The sequence below is a fragment of the Heloderma suspectum genome, chromosome 8 (genome assembly GCF_057233095.1).
Source record: "Heloderma suspectum isolate Gila_16-S chromosome 8, 16-S_ref, whole genome shotgun sequence".
Taxonomy (NCBI): Eukaryota; Metazoa; Chordata; class Lepidosauria; order Squamata; family Helodermatidae; genus Heloderma; species Heloderma suspectum.
In genome coordinates this window covers 33122257-33145633 of record NC_139465.1, presented here as the reverse complement: position 1 = coordinate 33145633, position 23377 = coordinate 33122257, and positions in this window count along the sequence as shown.

Sequence of the window (23377 nt, the reverse complement as noted above, 5' to 3'; positions counted from 1 at the left end):
CCCACCCAGGTCACTTGAGCCAGTCTGATTTGGTGACCCCATGGCTATTCATGTAGAAAACAAAACTAAACATTTGACTCTACTTTGGCCTTTAAGGGGAGAAGCATTTTGTCCATTCCACATGGCAGTTTCTTTAAGCACTACACATGTGAAGTTGGAGAGAAAATGGAATTCTTAAACTCGGAAATAAAGTGCTGGGCTACTTGGCCAGCAGAATAACATGGTTCAGCTCTTGTTGGATTTAGCATTTCAGACTGCAGGTAGGAGTTTGCATGTGAAAATGCTGCCTCATATACAAAAGTTCCTATGCATGCAATATTGGCTCTCTCTATAATATACTAGATTTTTTTTCTTTTATTCCAGGAGGTTTTGATGGCTCTCTAAGGGCCATACTAAACGTTATATATGAACCGGGCACAACAATTGTCTTTGCTGCTGCTGCTGTTGTTGTTGTTGTTGTTGTTTTACAATGAAAAGCTGATATTGGAGACTGTGAGCAAAGCAGAGCAATGGAGAAGAGGGGATCCTTAACCTTTTCCTGATGTTAAGGAACAGAACTGTTCTCCAACTGGGGATTTAGTTCGGTTGTAGGATATTTGGGGCTAAATCTGTGTGCGTGCAAGTGCTAGTCAGTTTCAGCGACAAGGTTAATGGTTTAGAGGCTAAACGTTTAGTTTAGGACAGGGGAGGGTAACCTCTGGCCTGTGGGCCTATTTTAGTCCACAGAAGTTTCCTATCCACCCTGATGTTTTGCCAATTGTTTTGTCAACAAGAAATGCGTCTTTTTGGATATTCAGAGGGAATGAACATACCAATGGGTGAAGCAAAGCAGTTTATTTAGCTAATATAGGCTAATAAAACAAGAACAAGCAAGACAATAAGGCATATTGCTCTTTCACCTACTGGAAACCCTGACACAGCATAAGGCATACACCCTTTCAGCTACTGGGGATCCCAACATCTTATCAAGATGTCAGCACATCAGATCAGCAGCAAACATGACTCCATAATGGTCTGGCCCTGCAGCACCTGTTCGGCTCAGCCTACAGTGGGGTTCTGCCTCTCAAACCTCCCTCAGAGATCTATATACACCTAATGGGCTCTTTCTTCTCTGCTCCCATCACACAAGCTGGGAGAAAGAACCAGCCTCAACCATTGACAGGCTGGCAGATGATGGTAATGAGCTACAACTAACATTGGGTTTGTTTGCCAAAGATAAAACTCTGTTTCCAGGCAGCTGAAGCTAGAAGCTGGGCTAAGAGTGTATGGTTCACGAGGCATAACTCAGAAGGCCTACCAGGCCTGGATAAGAAATCCAGGCATAGAAGTGAGCTACGTCAGGATGGGAAACCCAGGCACAAAAGGTAACAATAGTGATGCACCACTAGCTTCTCAATACACAATGGACTTCCACATTTCCACTACGCCTGCAGGGGCTTGGAATCCTCAATGGGACCTGCCCATACCATACCCAAGCCCTTTCTAAACTCCACCTCCTGGCCTGGAGGCTACTAGGGCATTTATTTATTTATTTATATTACATTTATATCCCACCATTCTTCCATCATGGAAGTCAAGGTGGCTACATGTGGTTCCCAGGTGGTCTCCCCTCCAAGCACTGACCAGACCCAAACTTGCTTAGCTTTAGCAAGGTGGCTGACTCATGTGCCTTCAGGCCCTTTGTGAGGAGGTACGGAGAAATATCCCCTTGTTATCTCTGATCTGTGATTGGAGAAAACAAAGGGATTCCTCTTCATGCCACTCTCCCTACCAATGGAGATTGGGGGAAGTGGCGGATGCATCTGCCCACAGCCTCTCCCCAGTAGAAGAAGGTATCAGGCAGGTGAAGCCTTTGGTTCCCAGGGGCTGCATCGGGTGGACGAGTGTGGGGAGAATACCCTTGTCATCTCTGATTAGAGTTTGGTGATAACAAGGAGACCCAGGCTAGGGAGATGGCTAGCAAGGGAGGGATGGGGCACATGGAGGATGCCCAATCCTCCGTGGGCCATACTGGGCAACCCCATGGGTAGGATTAGGCCTGCGAGAAGGAGGTTGTCCTCCCCTGCTCTAGTCTATGGGAGAAAGTGTGCATTTGGGTGCACACTTTCAAAAAATGCCAATCAAAATGTGAACTTTTCCCATCTGAACAAAAAGGAAAATGGATTGTAAAAGAAAACGGGAGTGAGGTGGTCCAAACTTCAAGGCAGAGCTTGGAGAATCTCGGTGAGCACAACCATTGCTGATACTACTATCCAAGTGTTCATTATGTTGCTGCTGTTCCTTCCAGCTTACAGCCAATATATATGATGGCATGCACCTGTTCTGGGCCTTAATAAGCAGCAGCCTTGGGCATAGGGACGATGAGTTGATTTAAAATTTGAAAGAGGCTTCTTCTCATAATGAAGCAGTGACAGTGACACAGATCTCCTAATCAGGCATTTAATAATTTTGCATTGCAGCTTGGAAAATGTCTTTCATTAAAATTCTCTTGCTAGCAACCACATGCCAGGCAATTATTCTTGAACAGAGCATTTCAAAGTCTGAGTAAATTAAATGGGCTCTGTTCTAAAAGCAAAACTGCCCTGAGAGCATCATTACTTTTACAAAATAACAGACCTGAACTCATACCAGGCTCCTTGCCTCTTCTCTGTGTGTGTGTGTAATTCCAACGATGTTAATGAGAGGTGAGTGTACCTGTTAGAGCAGGTCAGATCCTAAAATTTCTCCAAATGGAAAGAACAGCTTGAATTTCACTTCTGGGCCATCAGAAGAGAAATCCACTGTAGCTACGAAACAACCAAGCTAGCTTGCCAGCATAAGAAGAACTTGGTTCGTTATATTATGGCTCACTCTATTACTCTTGAATTACAAGAGGTAAAGGGATGTGATGTAACTGGAACTCTCCTTTGCACAGCAAACCATCCCTGATCAGGCAAAAACAGCACTGGATCACAGAAAGCTAAACAGGAGAAGAAATACTCCCCCACCCATGTTTGCCCTCCACAGGTGGTGAAAATGATGGAGGATTTCCTCTATTTTCTCAGTAGTTATGTATTTGTAAATTTTGCAGTGCAGGCAGTCATCATGACATTCCCCATCCCCCCCAACAATCCAAAACTGCAGGTAGCTGTGTTGATCCAAATCCATATGTGGACACACACACACACACACACACACACACACACACAGAGGGCATCAGTACATAGCATAACACCCAGTTCATCAACTGACAGTCACCAGAACTAGTGAGCTGGTGAAGGGCACTGTAGTGGTTAACATGTTCAACTTTGGCTAGAGAGATCTGGGGTTGCATTAGAAAGGGAAAGCAAAGGGCACACACGACCCCCAACAGCATAAGATGACCATCTCAAGATTTTCAAGAAGTTTCTTTCCCCAGCGCCAAGGAGAAACATTTTATCTCCAAGTCAACAAACTAGTTCTAGAAGTTTTCATCTCCACTAGGGACATGTCTTTTGTAGACCTAATGGCTCTGAATTGCCCATTCAAGATCACGCCACCCCCAAATACTCTGCATTGTAATTGTCATGCCCTCTCTGGAGTACTCCTCTTCAAAGGACAACCTGAAGCCCCCCCCCCTCCCAAGCCAAACAACCTGGAGAAGCTGCGTCTGTGTGTAGGGAACTTGAGGCAGATCTGGGGGATCCTGATACCCTCAGGAGAGATGGCCTCTTCCCCTGCCCCTCATATCAGAGGTAGCCCTTTGTCAGACTCTGAGGCACATTCCAAATGGTCACCTAGTCTCAGGGAGTGCATGTATCTAAAAGTTCAGGCTTGGCTACCTCCCAGCTGCAGAAGTGTCCACCTTAGGAAGAAGGACTCCTCATGAGTAAAGGTATCTTTCTGAGCAAACTCTGTTCACAAGTAAACCATTCCTTAGGTGGCCTGAAGTTAGGGATGTGGAACTCACCCCCGTCCAGGTTTTCCAGGCGCCCAGCCTCTGCCCCTGCTTACTGGTCCCCGGACCATACTCGAGCTCCTCCTATGCTCAGCAAGCAGCCTGCACTCACCCCAGTGGCCTCGTTGAGCTCTGTGGTTGCCATATTTTTGGAAAATAAAATGGCGATCACAAAAATGTGCATGTCTTTGTATGCATGAAAATGCACATTTTGTGAATGCGCATATTCTCGTGTGAAATTCACATTTTTGTGAAGGTGCATACTTGTGTTTGTGCAAAAACACTTTTTTAAAAAAATACGCATTTTCGCACATACACGAATATGCACAGTCACAAAAATGCACATTTTCGCGTGTGCACAAATATGCGCATTTTTGCGATTGCCATTTTATTTCTCAAAAAATGGTGACCACAAAGCTTGACAAGGCCACCAGGGTGAGTGCAGGCCATTTGCTGAACACGGGCAAGGGGCGAACAAGGGCAGGGGCTCGGCGAGGGTTCAGGCAGGGGTTGTTCTGCTGCATTCCTGGACTGAATCAGATGCCTACACTATCCCTACCTGAAGCTGTGCTCTGGGTAGAGCTTTGAAGTCTCAGGCTTAAAAGCCTTCAGTTCCAGGCGCCCAGCGCTGGAACAACATCTGTGCACCAGCTCCAAGGGACCTGTCTTGTATCTCTCTGATAAGCTTGGCCTCCCCTGGAACTCCCTGTGTTTGGACTGCTTGCTGACCTTGCCTTTGGTACTGACCCTGACTAATTCCCTGGAGCTCTGTCCCTGCACAACTGGAAGCAGGATGACAACAGGGATAGCTCATCACTATATATAGTTGCCATCTATAGCTTTTGATTTGACTGGTGACTTCTATTTCCCAGTAAAATTAGAAGAAAGGAAATTGTCCTCTCTTCTTTATGCTGATGAACTGATTCTCATTTCATATACCCAGATAGGTTTGTGGAGATTACTATCAGCATTGGCTGAATATTCCCATAAAAACCTACTATCTATAAATTATGGGAAAACCAAAGTCATGGTCTTTGGACATAGATCCCCATTACACAAATGGAGAATAAACACCCACCCTACTGAGCAAGTATCCTCGTATCACTATCTGGGTGTCTATTTTTCAGCTTCAGGAGGCTGGGATGATCATTTCAAATCCTTGAAATTAAAGACAAACCAACAACTAAATGGTTTACTGAAGTTCTGGCATACAAGGGGAGGTTACCAAATCTGCCCAATGTTAATTTTGTTGAAATCAAAACTTCTCCCTCAGTTTGTATATGGAGGAGAGTTATGGGCTTTGAAGTCTTCCTATAATATGGAAATGTTTCAAAATAAATTGCTGAGAACAATTCTAGGTTTGATAAGGTGTATTCCTGTTTAATTTTTACGTTCAGAAACTGGTGTAATACCAGTTAAATCTACCATGGTTATCAGGGCCTTTAATTATTGGCTCAAGATTTTTTTCTCTCCTTCAACCAGATTTCCTAAACTGTGCCTTTTAGAACAAATGAGAGGTAACCTATCAAACACATTATCCTGGTTTCAGAAATTAATTTCTTACATTCATTATTATGGTTTTTCCTTTAAATATTTTACCACTTTGAATGTTGCCCATAGCAAAGAGGTTTTTAAGGACAGGGTTTACAGTACAGTCCAAATGGATCTCTGTTCAGTGTTTAGTAATAAGATAGCATCTTGGTTTGGAAAGACCAAGCTTAAATTTGAATGCAAACACTATCTGACTTTAATTACAAACCCTCATCTTAGATCTGCTCTCACACGATTGAAGATGGAGCAAATGAAAACAGCAGTTTTAGAAGGGCATTTTAACAAGACTCCCTGTGCCTCAAGGCTCTGCCTCTGCCGTACTAGCAAAGTGGAAGATCTGCCTCAGTACTTATTCTATTGCCCTATTTATTCCCAAATTCATTCTAAATATTTGCATCATTTTCTTGAACAAAAGTCCAGCTGGTCCAATTTAGACAGAATAAACTTCCAAAAGTAAGACAGTCTTATTGGCATTGGCCAATTTTGCTCTCACAGCCCAATCGCATAGAGCTAATTTTATGACCTTGCAGGAAGGAAATTAAAAATTAATGTGATTTGTTTGATTTCTTTTATGTATGTTTTAACTTTGTTATTATTTTGCTTGTTGTAACCTCTGGTTGAAACAATAAAAGCTTTGATTGATTGATTGATTGATTGATAGTTGCTGTGGAAATCCATTTTGTTCCAGCTGCTGTGAAGCTTGCAGCTAAGTACGGTGGGAATGGGGAAGTCTGTCTGATTTCATCCCTGGTCATCTTCCCTGCTAATCAAAAGTCCTAGTGCTTTGACCCTGCGAGTCCTCGCTCTACCCCACTATTTCTCAGAGCGCCTAAGAAAAAATTGCCCAAATGTTAAGCCTCCCCTTACTTTAGCAGCAGCAATGGCGGCATTTCCTTGAAATAATTTGGAAAGAACTTCTGGCGAACTGTTCAAAGTTTTCCTGTCATCCAGCACATTCCCTCTCCAGCAGTCTAACACACTATCCTGCTCATGCTTTCCTTTGAGACTCACTGACCATGCTGGATACCCTCCCCTCCCACACACACAGAGAAACAGGTGGCACCAGTCAGTGTGAACTGAGCTAGTCCGAATTCTTCTCTGTTGCACACATGAGAGTGCAAGAGCTCTCACACCTCATCCTGAGGACCTCAGTTCTCTTATCTGTATGAGAATGCTCATATATCCAATCTACATTATAAATTTAGATAGATTTTTACCCACTTTAACTGTAACAGCACTCCCGCATCCTATCCCACCCAAAGTTTAAGTCTGTAATGTAGCTGCACCTAGGGGTGGACGAAAGTCCCTTACTTTTTGCCGAAGCTTGTTCGCGGTGGGGGGGAGGCGCTTTGCTGCCCCCCCCGTGAAGTTCAGGCTGGGGGGGAGGCTTCCCGCCTCGCCCCGGCCAAAATTCAGGCCAGGGGGGAGGCTTCCCGCCTCGCCCCGGCCGAAATTCAGGCCGGGGAGGAGGCTTCCTGCCTCTCCCGGCCGCGAACTCGAAAGTTAAAAAAAAAACGCCCCCTGATAGGCTACGTGACGATTAACGTAGCCTATCACGGCTAGATTTGCAAAGTCAGCCTTGACAGGCTACGTCAATCGTCACGTAGCCTATCACGGGTGACTTTAAAAAAAAACAAAGGCGCGTACGCTAATGGCGGCCCCCATAGGGAGCCACCATTCGCGTTCCTTATTTGGTCGCTGTAGTCTACGTAAAGATTTACGTAGACTACGGCGAAAATAAGGGCAACGCTATTTGCGTTGCCCTTATTTTCGCCGTAGTCTACGTAAATCTTTACGTAGACTACAGCGACCAAATAAGGAACGGGAATGGCGGCTCCCTATGGGGGCCGCCATTATCCGTACGCGATTTTTTTTTTTAAGTCATCCGTGATAGGCTATGTGACGATTGACGTAGGCTATCACGGCTGACTTTGCAAATCTAGCCGTGATAGGCTACGTTAATCGTCACGTAGCCTATCGGGGGAGTTTTTTTTTCTTTTATTGCAAACGCGGCGGCGGCAGCCAGTCGAAAGACCGGCTGCCGCTCCCGCCCCGCTCAAACACCCGCCGAACCACCGGCCGGACCCGCCGCCGGGAGGGACATTCGGCGAAGGTAAGTCCCGTCCCGGGGGTGGGTGCGGGGGGTGGGGGGGTTCAGAGGATTTCTCCCCGAAACTTGTTCGGGGGGCCGAACACATTGGCGCTCGGCCCCCGAAGTTTCAGGGAGAAATTCTCCGCCATCCCTAGCTGCACCAGGCATGGATGAGTAATTCATTTCAGTACATTTTTTTAAATCTGGATTTACCCAGTTCCTGACCGAACACCTTCCTGACCAAACACAGACTCCGACACAATCTGAGGTTGAAGTCTCTAAATTCCCAAACTTGCAATGTGATTATTGCCCCCCCAACAATGCATTTGACACCATGTCTACATTTGAAAAATGTGCATGAAAAAATGTGTACTTTTGAAAACTGCATACAAATGTGCTTTAATCAATGGGAGATGAATGCATTCATTTCAAAGCAGTTCACAATCAGTCCATGTATTTGGGAAAATATGCATAAAAATACTAGGGATTGCGCAGGCACACAATTCAGTCTGGGAATCTGGTGGAACCACCCCTGCCCCGCTTGTCCTTTGCCCGTGCTCAGCGAATGGCCTGCACTCACCCCGGTGGCTTCGTCGAGCAACATGGTTGCTATCTTTTGAGAAATAAAGTAGTAATCACAAAAATGACATATTCGCGCACACACGAAAATCCACATTTTGAGAATGTGCATAGTTGCGTATGCACAAAATGTGCATTTTAAAAAATATGAATTTTTGCACACATACCGATATGCACCTTCACAAAAATGTGCATTTCACACATGAGAATATAAGCATTCGCAAAATGCTAATTTTTGCGCATACAAAGACATGCGCATTTTTGCAATAGCCATTTTATTTTTTAAAAAAATGGTGACCACAGAGCTCAATGAGGCTGCTGGGGTGAGTGCAGGCTGGTCACTAAGCATGGGAGGAGCTCAGGTGTGGTTCAGGGACCAGCAAGTAGGGGCAGGGGCTCCAGAGAACCCAGATGGGGGTGAGTTCGCATATCTCTAAAAAATACTCATGGATTCTCATGCAAAATACGGAGTGGGGGGAGCTCACAATCTGGTATGGACTCAAGTTGGAACGAGCTTCAAGATGGAATTTGGAGGACTTCAGGGAGCTCAGTTTTTTCTGACTTTCACATCCCTAAGCTACACCTAGGGATGTATGGATTCCCCACCGTCCATTCTGGTGGGGAATTCACCCAGGAGGAGGGAAGCAATCTGTCCCCCCCTGGAATCCTCCAGAGTGGCTCCGCTCCACAAGGACTGCATAGAGCCATCCGGCTTGAGGGCTGCTTACCTGGTCCGTCCTGGACCCATTCACCTCTGTGCTGATCACTATGTTGCTTAAAAAAATGGCAGTTGGCCTGGATGTACCCATAGACTTATACACAAAATAGAGCCATGAATCTTGCATATAAGTCTATGGGCACATCCTGCCGATCACCTTAAAAAAAAAAAAAAGGCGATCAGCGCAGAGGTGAATGGCTCTGATTAAGCAAGCAGCCAAGCACTGTTCCACACAGAATCGTCCTGGAGCGGAGTTAAGTGGGGCCATCCAGCCGCGGGTTCCAGACTCATTTGAATCCTTGGCAGATTTCTCTAACATCCCTAGCTACGCTCCAAGAAAGACCCGAGACAGAGTTGCTGCAGTGTACAAAAGAATGAATTTGGGTGGGAGGGCACTTCATTTTAACTCTATGCTTTTAGAAGCAATGCGGGATAATAAATGAGACACTGGTACAGCTTCTAGCTCAATAACATCTATCTAGCAGGGAGGGTAAAGACACCTTAGGCTTGTGAGGAATCCTCCCATTTGCTTCACATGTCACTTTGGGTAAGTTATGGTGCTAACACTAAGTGCCTGCCCAGGGCAGCACCATTGCATCAGGGAAGCCATTAAAAGGGGGCAGAGAGGGGGGCAGCGAGCAGCTAGTATATTATTATATTATTAAGGAAAATAACATTAAAAATGCACCTCTTAGGGATAGATGCGCATGAAATGTGAATTCTTGAGCATTTCCACCCACCCCTTCAGAATCATAGTGATGTGTGGGAATTAGATAGCAAGAACTGTTGACTGAATACATGTGAAATTGACATGGACTGGAGATAGACTGATTTGTCTGTCTCTAGTCTTCAGCAATGGCCCAACACTGGCAATAGAACAGCGTTGTCCTGTTCCTTTGTCCTATCCCTTTGCAATCAACACACTCCAGGAAACAAAACCTCAGGCCAACACTACTCTATTAGTAAATGATTGGTTTCTTTGCAAATGCAGATTCTAGGAAATGCTCAGACTGCATAGAACTGGCTAACCCACACATCTACAAATATCAGTAGAGGAGATGAAGTGGAAATTAGAGAAGTTGCCAGCAGTCTGGGCATGAACTCCATGGCCAGACTTGCTTTGCAGGGATGCCCTTCCCTTGGGATGGGTCCCTCCAATGTTGGCTTCCACGAGTGGCCAACCTGGTGGAGTGTCTGGGCTCTGACCCTAACTTTTCCCATTTTGCTCTGCGATGGCCCCTAGCATCCCTCAAGTCATGCCCCTCGCCCTCCTCCTCCTCCTCCTCCTCCTCTGAAACTTGAGTTCTCATGGGGGAGGAATGGGGGAGCCATTCAGGCTGGGCCATCTGTGTGTCAAGGTCTTGGGAAGAAAGTCTTGTCATATCTAGGCTCACTAGGGAGGGGGACTCCCTCTGTTCTTGCTGTTCCCATTCTGATTCCAAATCTGAGCTGCCAGACACATTCACATGCTCAGATTAATTCCTGACATGCACCTTCCACTACACTGGCCTTGCCTCCAGTACCCTGCTTCCATTCCCCAACATCTGTTGCCTGAGGCAACTGCTTCACTCTGCCTAATGGTAGGGCCGGTCTTGCTAGTTTTTATATGTTGTTATAAGCAAATTGAATGAGCCTGTGTACTTGGTGTCTGCAGTGGTGTAGAGGAGCCAGGTCTTGCAGGGACACAGTGCTGACATTTATATATAAGTAGGGACACTGATGTCATCTGCCACCCCCTGCCCCCCAGAATTCCCTGCTCCCTCTGAGTTTAGCTGCAATCCTCAGAGTAGCTGGGGGAAAATGTATTTTCCCAAGCAACAATATATTGCTGCCTTTTGTAATGCAAAGTATTTTGGGGTGGCTTGGTCTTGAATGGGCAGTTACAACCCATTAGCTTTACAAAAGACCTGGTCCTGTAGGAGATGAAAGCTGCTAGAACTGGTCTGTTGATATGGCTCAACAGAGTTGCCTGCATTTTTGGACTCTGGTTTGGGATGTGGCTATGGGGACTGTCATGATGAATGCCTGCACTTCAAAATTTACCACTACATGACTGGGTATGTATACCCAGTATAAGATCCAAAGCACAATTAGTATCCTCCAGGAGGTTTTCTGAGGAATCATCCTATTGTTTTATTATGATAGCTTAGCGTGGCTGATAGTGTAGGAGGCTTTTCTGTCTAAACATGCATAGGATTGTAACCTTAACATATTTTCTTTCTACTAATTATTGTGGGCCATTGTGTAAAACAGAAAATTCCAAAATCCATTCCAAAAATTATTAGGCCAACCAAAAGATCACAAAAAAATGTGCAAGCTTTCAAGATTCCCTCTTATCAGGCAAGATGTTAGGAAAATTACGGGGTGTGGACAGTGGAGGGGTGGGGAAAACAAAACAAAAACCTGACCTGATGGTGAAGTTGCATTGTGTGTATGTTCAGAATCCAAACACAGAATTAGGGAGGAAGGGTCTACAGATATTCAAATTAGGCTCTTCAGGTCATGTGATGGTTTCTGGAAGGACCTGCTGCTGCCCATAGGACTGATGGGAGAAAGGAAATGTTGGATTTTCCATCTTTGAAAATATAAAATCCAACTGTTCTCAGAAGTGTTTTCCATCCTGGGTGAAGAACATGGGCTTCTTTTACTGGTGGACCACAGAGTGAAATTAGAGAGTCTTTACATTAACCAAGGAGATAATTTTAGATGCTTTTCTATGTGAAAAAGAAAGAAAAAAGTCAATTGAAGCCAAATTGGGTAGCTTCACCTAGTAGCTGGAGGTGAGAATAAAGTCCCAGATTCTGGTAGTGTAAAATCCCCTTCTTCCAATGCAGGATCCCTCTGTATAATGGTTAAATCCGGTCTTCTCCAAGACTCACAAAAACCAAGGGTAGCCGTATTGACCATGAGTAAATTCCCAAATCCATATTAGTACTATACTACATTAGTGCTATATCAATATCACATTTTACTGCTTATTGTATGCATTTTGTTTGTTTGTTTGTTTTTTTCCTTGTGGATTCCCTAGTAAAGATATTACACTAATATGGATATTGGAATTTTACTTATGCTCAACACAGCTACCTTTGCTTTGTTAAAAATAAGAGGTGTCTTTGTTTTGCTTTCATCATGTTAAGTGATCTCTCATTTGTCCTTTTCAAACATCCTTCACACATACAATGTATACAGAGAGAGTGTATACATACACATCAGCTGTGGACTCTGCTACTGACCTATGGTCATTCCTGGTAAGATTTACAAAGAACAAAACAAAAAACAAAATATCCTTCTGCAAATAATGCCCTGCTTTCCCCCAAAGGTGTAGAGAGAATGCTCTGCATGTATAGTTGCATTTGTGTGGGCCATTTCAGACCTTCAAAAGGTCCACCTGTTAGGGTCGAACATAAGGAGGTGGATTTGAGCTGCTATTTTCAATCATAAAGAATGGTAGCCTTTTGACATGAATAAGGAAAGAATTGAAAAGCTGTTGTAGGAGGATTTCGGCGCTCGGGCATATATCTGATCCTGTCCTTGAAAGAATGGAAACTGGTGGTGAATTTGTTCATTGCAGTTTACAGTTCATGGAGGAAGAATTATTTTCAATACTTGGCAACTTTTGATGAAGATTTACAAAATGGGTACATTACCAGATGCCCACCTTTTGTGCATTAATTGCATCTCCTCTTTTGTGTGTATTGTTATTTAAACTGTGTTTAATTATCCAGTACAATGAATTTCACCTGCTGTAAGACACATGCGATTATGCTTTTGTCTACAGACATGCAAGGTCAATTATGCATGATATGAGAGAGAGAGAGAGAGAGAGAGAGAGGTATACAGTGCCACAACAGCAAAGCAACAAGGACACTCTGGATCCACCATGGATATAGTCAGTATTAAGTTAAAATATATAAGAAAGACAGACAAACAACAGAGTAAGTTCAAAATATATTTAGAGCTAAATGTTTTGGCTTCTGGCCTGATCAGTAGCTGTGATTTTAAATGGACAACAAGAGTGGCAGTTTGGAATGACAGCAGATGAAAATTCTTAAGGCAACAAACAAACAAACAAACAAACAAAACCCCAGAGGTATGGCTGGTTTAATGCTTATGAATTGTCTTCCAGATTAAGGCCATTTGGACTAAGAGTTCTGGGTCTCTAGATCCAAAAGTTTTCCCTTTTGTCAAGCATGTCAGTGTCCTTTGTTTGTTCAGTTGGAAGCAATTGTACATCAGAGGGACTATGTGGAGGTGACTTGAAATGTCCTGCCAAAGGTTGTTCTAGGGTTTTTTTATGGTAAGAATCACAGATTTGTGGTCACAGAATCTTGTTCTTAGGTCTGCTGTAGTTTTCCCTACATGCTCCATATGACATCCTTTTTTCTTTTTTTTTACATTCAAATAAATAATTCGCATTAATAGAAGTGCATGCTGTCGATTGTCTAATGCAATAAGTTTTGTTAGTAACTGTGCTCCTAAAAGAAGTGGTTCCTTGACGGTAACTTCAGGTAATGCAACATAAAGATTTACATTGGTGTGATCCTGGGGTTGCAAATATCTCGTTCAAGTGCAGCTTGAACTAACAATTCAGGCAAATTGGGTGGTTTTCTGAATGTGATACACCATGAATTCACAGTGATCCAGAGCCTTCTTGCTCCTTTCCTGTTGTGCCAGTTTACACACCTACCTCTATCTTTCTCATGCCTTGCAGCATTTCTGGTTGTTGTTTATCACAACTGTTGCTGTCCTTGTTTTGGGTTTGGGCTGACCTTACAATTAACATGCATAGGATTGGGGCAGAGCATGCTTTCATAATGTATCAAATCCCTCCCCCGCCTCTAATGTATGTTAATTATACATGCAAAGTATTTGTGTAAAAAAGTCCACTGTTTTAGAGTAGAAAAATAGTCCAAGAAATAGTCAGATATTTATTTATTTATTTATTGCATTTATAGCCCACCTTTTTTCCTCTTGCACGGAACCTAACACAGCTTACGTTCTCCCCCTCCTCTCCATTTTATCCTCACAACAACGACCCTGTGAGGTAGGTTGGGCTGAGAGTCTGTGACTGGCCCAAAGTCACCCAGTGACCTTCCATGGCCGAGTGGGGACTAGAACCCACATCTTCCGGCTCCCAGTCCAACACTCTCACCGCTACACCACACTGGCTCTCAGACATGCAGCTTTTGTTCTTCTTCCTAAGGGCTATCATAAAAAATGGGGACAAAGAACAATAAACTCCCCATCCCCTCCACAACTCCTTCCCAACTCCCTAGTCTGAAAACCCTTTGGGAGTCAGGGCTAACTTAAGCCTGTAAAATGAAAATGCTACCACAGCAAAATCAAATAACTGTCAGGCACATTATTTCGTTTGGTTCCATCCCAGATCTTAAGGGACTGTTGATAAGCTCCAATTTAGCCAAATATTAAATAAAAACTGATAAAAAAAGATTTACAGAATTCTGAAGTGATACTAAACAGGCCATGCCATGCCTAGAGAAGATTCATTGTCAAAGTGGCCAGCTTCAAGAACTGTATTCGTCAGTAGATCTTTTAAAAAATAAATAGATCTGCAGTTCAAAGAATCTGGTGATGGAAGGAAATAAATGACCTTAATTTGGTATCTGGCCACATAAGATACAACCCATTATCATCACCTCCTACTCTTTCCTCTCTCCCTCCCCTGCCATCACACACACACAAGGCTTAACAAAATGAACATACATACCACTATGGGACATGCTATTCTGTCCTGCGTAGCGTAGAGTTGACTTCTTTTTTAGTTCCACTTCTGTATTGTTGTTTGCTTGCTGGCTGAAGGTGACCTTGTTGGCTGGCAGCTATTCCAGGCCTCTTAAATTTGACTCAAGGCCCACCTCTGCCAAGTGGAAGCTGATGGGATTGGCTTTGTAGTCTGAATCTGGCTAAGAGAAAAGAGAAGAAACCTGAATTTTGCAGCTTCCTGGAGTGTTTAGTTCTTTGTGGACGTACTGCTGTTACAAGGCTATCACTACCTATTTGGGTGCATGCCTGCTTCCCTCTTTCCAACTTCTACAATAAACAGAGATGACCATGATGATGATGATGATGATGATGATTAAAAAATACGAGTCTTCTTTGTTTATGTATTTCATTTCTCTACTGCTGAATAGCTCTCTGGACAGTTTATAAATAAAGGTCAAATCAATAAAATACACACATTATACCTGATACTCATTGAAGAAAACTAGATCAGGCAGTGTTATGTCCATTAAAGGAAATGCATTAACTATGGAGACAAGTCATGGGGAATGCAAGAGATTTTATCTTCAAAGTATCTCACAAACTTGTCACAGCATGCTACTGAGGGTTCCACCAGCTTTTTCCCAGGGCCAGACTCTCAAGGAAAATGGCCCTGTGAAAAGCTGCTGTGCAAATTCATACCAATTGGGAACATGGGGAGTGCAAAACAGTATTCTAGCAATGATGAAGCAGGTGCTATAATTACTTATATTAGCTATTTGCAATGCATCTTGGGCTTCCAATAAGCTAAGTGTACTCTCAAAGGAAGGATCTACACCAGGGGTAGGAAACATGGTACCCACAGGCACCAATGTCTTCCTGGACACCATTCTTGTCACCCACCACCGTGCCCTCCCCCTCCTCCCCCTTTTTTTTAATTAACACATGTTCTTACTGCCAGCTGGGATTCCTATGAAATACTGTTCTACTGGTGCCGAAGACTGTATGTCATTCAGTGTGTTGGGTCACAGATTTCACCTCTGCCTTGACTCAATCTTTTGGACAGGTTACTTGCCCTTTCCCATGCCTTCCATGACAGCCATTTTGTGGTGGTGCCCAGGACAGTTTATCAAATTGCAAAAGTGCCCATGGCCCCCCAAAGTTGCCTGCTCCTGATCTATACAGCTACCATGGATAGGTAAGGTAAAAAGAATGGTTCATTTAGGGCACAATCCTATGGCCACTGGTAGCTAGATGGCCATAGGATAGGTCAGTTCCTGGGAACCAACCTCGGAGCCCACTGTCCGAGGTCAGTTCCTTGAGAACCAACCTCCACCCCCTCCCGGGCTGCCTCGCAGGCAGTGTGGATTATCCCCGTACTCCGCGCTCATAAAAGGAGCACGGCGTGGTGAAAACGGGGCATTCCTAGGGGCAGGCCGGGGCAGACAGGGTGGAAGTGCTGTCTAGCCATGAAGGCAGGGCAGCTGAAGCACAGAGGGTATGATCCCCACCGCACCGCTCCTGCCCTGCATTGTATAGGAGGTCGCCTCAAAGTTTGGAGGCGGCCGCCTATCCCCATAGGATCGCACCCTAAGTCCCTTGCAGATATTTTAACATATGGCTAAAAGCCAACTATACTTGTTCCAGAGACATCTACAAGAATTCTATTTTCCTCTGCCAACGTAGGATCCTTTGTCTGACTCCATTTCATATACAGATAGGGTCAGTTAAATTATGGTATTTAATCTTGAAATAAAACCCTGCAATTTTGATATACAGCCCCATATTGCCTTCTGCCCAAAGTCGCTGGTCTACCTAGGTGATGGGAATGCTATCCAAAGGATCATCAAAGGAACAAGCTTTTAATTATTGTCAGCATATGAACTACATGTTAAATTCTGCACCCCTGGTTTTAGCGTGTATACAGTCTTGTATTGAAAAATAGCTTTTCTCGGTTGCATTCCTGTATTGTACTGTTTGATTAGTCTGATCTGAGTATTCTCTTTCTGAAATCCAATTTAACTAGGAGAATTTTGGAACTGAAGCATACACAGTTTGCCATCACTTTAAGTTTCTTCAGTTCTTGTTTATCTCCCCACTAACCCTGCATATGTTTGGATTAATAAAATGCTACCCAAACAAAACAAAACAAAACAATTTTTTAAAAGCCCAGTGTTGGTATGCATGATTGCCTCGAGATTCTTTTCATGTGGTGTTCTACCAGTGTTCAGCAGCACATATGGGCTGAATCTGAATCTACATATAGCAGTTATACCGTTATCATACTGTTATCATATGTTTTATTGTATGTTGTACATCGCCCAGAGTGGCTGGGTGACCAGCCAGATGGGCGATTAATAAATTTAATCATAATCATAATCATAATCATAATCATAATTTGTTTGCAAGCTAGATTTGGTGAGCCATAGTGCCCAGGAGCCAATTATTTTTGTTATTTTTTTTTTTCATTTTTTGGATCACTCAGCAGACGGAGGCCTGGGGGATGGGGGCAAAATGGCCCTGGACCTCCTGAAGTTGCCCACGCCTGCTCTATATAAAATTAAAATAACAGCAACAACAGATTAACCAGAGATTCCTAACACACTTTGGTAAAACAACCAGGTAATTAGAAATTCCAAAATCTAGGGACCAATTAAGGTGAGAATTTTGGAAGCTTCCCTAAATTTTCTATGCCACTTATTAAGCTGCTTGCATAAGAATCCTTCCTAATTCATTTACCTGCTTTATTACCCAAATTGCTTCATTTCCTGAATGAAATAGTCAGACTAAATGAATGGAAAACACACACACACAATCTGTATGCACTATTGGATAGTCGGGTTGTGTAGCGTCGTGTCACACTTCTTCAGTACCAACCTGAGATAAAACAAATGGAAGAGAGGTTTCCAAGCAGGTGGAATACAAATCCAAGGATTTGTTGCAGGATTCAAAATATATTGCTAACAAACAAAAGGAAATCTCTCGTAGCTCCAGTTCTGTCCACAGTTGGCAGTATCTGTGCACTGGGGGTGCGGGATGGGGGTGATACATGGACAGATACACTTAAGGAATATGTAGATGTAATTCTAGCCTCACTGTGGTCTATTTTTCATTGAAGCAGTCAGTTTGTATTTCCGATGTTCCACTTCCATCTGCATGTGAGGACTCACTTGTGAAATCTTCACCAACAACAGCAAGAACAAAACGATTCCCACATGTAGAAAAGTAACGTGTCAGGGAGAAGGCTAGGTGAGAAGTTTTAGAGCTGTGCTCAAATGACTTTTCAAAACTCTCCACTCTATTTCTTGGAAGAGAAATTAGGCGGCTTATTTCACCAATTTCTCCATGGGAAAAATAAATTATCTCAATAATTGTTTGGGGTGGACTTCACCATTAGCAGTGGGAGTAGTACAACACATTACTTTTTTCTCAGGTGTTTTGTTCCACTTTTCTCTCACACGTGGCAGTCCCAATCCAGATTGAGCCACTGTGCACTTACACTAGAGTAGAAAAACGTTAGGATGACCTAGATGCTATTCATTTAATGTAGTGTCTAGTTTAGCCCTTATTCGGATGTTTCTCTGGGTAAATATACATAGGTTTGGCCTGCCTATAACCTCAAGAAACAGTAATAATTAATTTCGGTTGTGCCTACAGGATATATGAATTTTATGATAATTTCTGAAGAGTCTAGATAATTATTTGCATAATAAGTGATATGCTTTTGGTCTCAGCTTTAATATATTCCATTGCGATTCTTGAAGCTGGTGCCTTTTGAGTGAGTGAGTGAGTGAGTGAGTGAGTGAGTTAATGTGCTTAGTGCAGTGTTTCAAGATCTCCAGATTAGGATGAGAGCCAGCAAAAGGAACAGAAGTGAAATCTCACAGTATGTGACCCATTCATCTGAAAGGGATTTGGTTTCTATCTTCCCCCTTTCAAGTAGGTGACTTCTCTTATGTTCAAGTTTATGTGAAATGTAAATAATTACAAAACATTTTAATTTTCCAACTGTCACTGCCTCCGACTTCACTTTCTCAGTGTCTCCGGTGGGATTTGGGGCTTAGAAAACAGCTTCCTCTGAATTCACAAACATTTTTTTCATAACGTTTTCCTCCTTTGGAACACCTCCAAAGAAAGCTGCTCAAGAGGAATAGAGATGAAGGGGGAAAATGTGAAACTGGCATTTCCCCCAACAACTGTCACAGAGGGTCACCTTGGTTAAAAGCCAAAATGAAGATGATTACTGAAAGGGATGGGGAAAGGAAACAATGGCATATGCACATCTGATAGATGCTTTTAATTCCAAGTGCAAAGGATGTGACTCTTGCACCTTAAAGGTGTGGTAACGATGTACACATCAACCATCCATGCATGTGTAAGTGAATGGGACTAGGGAGACCTCAGAGCTTCCCAAAGGGGTGACTCCCCTTGGCAGTGCCTCTTTGGCAGTGCCCAAGCCTGAACCCAAGTAAATACCTTCCCTACTAGAAATAGCCACTCTAGGTGGTAGCTGTTTTATTATGTGTTGGAGGGCTCTCTCCCCAGGTTGGTCAACACAGCCTTCTCCCTGAATGCCAAGCTGTTGGCTGTTGCCAGAGGAGATGGATGCATCCACCACACCCATTCCTGGAAATGTAGATCTAGCCATGGTGATACACACCTTAGTTACATCACATCTGGATTATTGCATTGTATTCTACATAGGGCTGGCCTTGAAGACTACTTGGAAACTACAGTTGGCAAAGAATGAGGTGGCCAGATTGTTACCAAAGGCTACATATAGGGAACATGCAACTCTTATTGAAGCAGCTGTACTGGCTTCTATTTTAGGGCACAATTGGAAGCATTGCTGTCAGGGTTCCACCACTGACCTGGACCCCCTGAGCAACTCCTTAAGGATCTCTTGCTTAAGAGTCCCACCTTCCTTCTTTTACCAAACTTGGGGTTTGGGCTGTAGACATGGGGTGACTGACGTTCTAGACATAAGGTTTAAACACAACAGTTTTCTGGTAAATTAAAGCAAGCAAATCACAACTACAGGTATTTACACAATAGAGCTGAGTGATACAAAAGGCATTAAGGGAAACTAAAGGTTGCAAAATGCAAGTTCCTTTACACTAGCTGTATTTAGACTTCACCAGGGTGCTTCTTGCTTCTCAGTCTTCAGGCTCTGGCCTCCCCAACTCTGCTCTCTCACTCTCTTTATATATCCTCCCACTCAAAACTGAAAGTACTGTTTCAAACCTGAAGAAATGAAACTTAACTGGGGAAATGAAACGACTTCTCTCAGGGATCCCTCAGCCCAACAACAACAAAAACCCAGGCCTCTAACCCTGACCTTTTTACCTTGCCTCTATAGGCCTCAAACCTTCACAACTGTGGAGACCCTTTAAAGTCCTCTCCCATACACACTTGCCCACCTACTGAGATCATTTTTGGAGGTCACACTGAGTGCCTCAATTGTCTCCAAAAATACCCTTGGAAGAAGGTCTTTTCTGTGTTGTGCCTAGTTTCTGAAATTCCATCCCAAGGGAGGCATGACTTGCCCCATTTAATGGCATTCCAGAAGTTAGTTTTTCTTTTTCAGGAAGGCATTTGTTTTGAAGATGCCTGTTTTATTGTTAGCGTTTTAACTGTCACAGCTGTCTAAGAATAACATTCACTGCTGCATTTAGCTTAATCTAAGACCTTTACGGCTGCACATGGTGTAGCGGACGCCATTTGCATCCGGAGTCACTCAGCCTTTTTTTGCCATTTTAGTCTATGTAAATATTTATGTAGGCTAAAACGGCGAATAAAAAAGGAACGCGAATAGTGCCCACTATGCTATTTGCGTTCCTTTTTTTTTCGCCATAATAGTCTACATAAATATTTACATAGACTAAAACGGTGAAAAATAAGGAACGCAAATGGCGGCCACCATAGCCGCCGCCATTTGCATACACATTTTTTTTTTTTACCCAGATGTGATAGGCTATGTAAAGACTTATGTAGCCTATCACAGCAAAGACCAGACTGCAAATGGTGGCTGCGGCAGCCGGTCAAAAGACCAGCTGCCGCCGCCACCGCTGGAGCCGCAGCCTTCTGGAACATCCTCTCCAGGTAAGTCTCATCCCGGGGGGGATCTGCAGGGGGGCGGGGGGGCAGGCCATTCCGCCACAGATTTCGGGTGCACTGGCATTCAGCCTCACCGAAATCCGTGGCAGAATTCTCCGCCATCCCAATGGCAGCCATATCGCTGGCACTACGGAGCTGGCTGGCAGCTCTGTGGAATCGCTGCAGAGTGGGGCCAGCCAGCCAGGATTCCGGGGGGAGGGAAGGATCACCCCCCCGCGGACCCCTCCCCGGAACAGAAGGTGGGTCTTTCATACATCCCTACTATACACCCATAGGGCTAAAGTAGGAAGGGGAAATGGGCACACATATAAGCCCCATCCTCAATGTCCCTGAATCACTGCTTGCCATTAAGATATTTGCACATTGAGCACAATGGTCTGAAAAGGGCCTGGTAAGCATGTTTGACTGAGTGCTCTTACAGAGTTCCTGTGATCAGAAACCCTGATAAGGCAAGGATTCCAATCATGGGAGATCTGTAAGAATGTTCAACTAAATACACTTAAGAGCCCTTTTCAGAACTCTGTGTTGAAGACTGGGCACACAAGGGCATTGAGGGGCAGGGCTTACATTTGCACCAATCACTTCTTTCCCACATTAGCACTATGTGTGTGCAGCTGAATGCTTGCACAGAGCCATTGGGTCTTTTGTGTGTGTGTAGAGGTGGCAACACCGATACCTGTATTATGCCTGTCTGTCAGGGTGGACACTGAGCCCATAGAATCCCAGAGTAGTTCTGATTCTGAGGAATAGGAGTCGCTCCTGGGAGAGGAGCGCACTCCTCTTTCCCAGGGCCAACAGCTGACAGAGATTCCTCCCACCAGCATTCCTAGCTTAGATAGCAGTCCTGGGAGTGACAGAGTGTGGGAAGCAGACTTGATGGACGCGTGACGCCGATGCAGAGAGCGGCGCCAACTGGAGGGCACAGAAAGGAGGCGTAGTGCCCGGTTGACGTGCAAACAATGGCTGCACCCAGAGGATCCAAGGGAGAAGGGGAGGGACTCTCCCTAGTCCTTAAGTTCAGGGGTCTGCCAGTGATTCCCTTTCAAACGGGGACCAACTGTTCCAACGTAGGGCATAGGTACTCTGCTGCTCATATCTAATTGCTAACAGTAGAGTTGTTAAGTTGTAAAAGAGGAATAAAGCTTTGAAAGGAATCCCTTTGTCTGTGTCTGGGCTTGGCTACTGGAGTAGACTGAGAGAGGCCTCCAAGGAGCCCTTGACACTGTCTTCTTCTCGAGATGGGCTAACAGCAGTACAAAAGTGTGGCTTTCAAGCTGGATGAAGGCATGGGTGAAAAGTAGTAACTCTGCATCCCCCAGTGCTACTGCTCCAATAAAAAATGGACTGCCTCCCGCTGGCTGCTTTAAAGGGGGAGGGGGTCACATTTGTTTTGGCCCTTCTTCACAAATATATCCAACAGAACCACCACTCCCCTGAAAGCTGAAATGGAACCCCGATCCCATGATCATCACATCAAGTTGATTTTATGTTGGCACTATAGGAGCAGTGGTACAAACCCAGAAATGGCCAATCTTTATATTGCAGACTTTGAGCATAACTTTATATGTGCCTCTAGTAGCCCTTTACCAATCCATCTCCACAGGCCATGGGTATTTGATGTAGCTAATAGGAAAGCTACAAACCAGGAATTCTTGACTGAAACCTCCCCTCTGTCATGAACTCAGTAGGTGGCCTTGGGCCTTGGGCAAGCAAGCCCCTCAGTCTCAGCCTCAGTCCCACCATCTGCAATGTGGGTGTAAGAGTACCACCGTACCTTAAGAATGTAAGAAAATAAGGACATAAGAAGAACCCTGCTGGATCAGACCAAGGGTCCATCTAGTCCAGCATACTGTTCACACAGTGGCCCAACTGTTGACCAGGAACCCACAAGCAGAACACAAGCGCAATAGCACCCTCCCACCCATGTTCCCCAGCAACTGGTGTACATAGGCTCACTGTCTCTGGTACTGGAGGCTGCACATAGCCATCAAGACTAGTAGCCATTCATAGCCTTTTCATCCAGAAATTTGTCTAACCCCCTTTTAAAGCCATCCAAATTGGTAGCCATCACTATGTCTTGTGATAGCCAATTCCAGAGTTCAACTATGTGCTGTGTGAAGAAGTACTTCCTTTTATCTGTCCTGAATCTCTCACCAATCAGCTTCATAGGATGACCCCAGGTTCTATTATTATGCGAGAGGGAGAAAAATGTCTTGAAGGACTGTCCTAAAGATTACAATCAGATAATGTATGTGAAGCACTTTGAACATCTGTAATGCATTGTATCACTTCTACAAGTTCATTATTGCCCAGGTTTACTTCTCTTGACCAATTCTGGAGACTTTTGTGGCATTTTAAAAAGGATTTCAAATATTCTTTTATTTTTTATTAAACCTATCCATTTTGTTCAAATAGGCTGCAAGGAAGACCATATGAAATCATTTCAATCTGTTGACTTTGGCGATGGTGTTTTGTAAAGGACCAAAAGATAAGAGAAGTAAAATAACATTTACTTTCTGGAGAAAATGTTGAACATCACAGGAAGACAAATTGTTTTTGTTGTTGTTTGATAAGCTGAAGGAAAGATAATTTGAAATCAAGAAAATAATAAAATTCAAGCTGCCATATTACTTGAACAATGCAAAGCTTCCATATTGCTTGAACAATGCAAAGAATTCTTAGA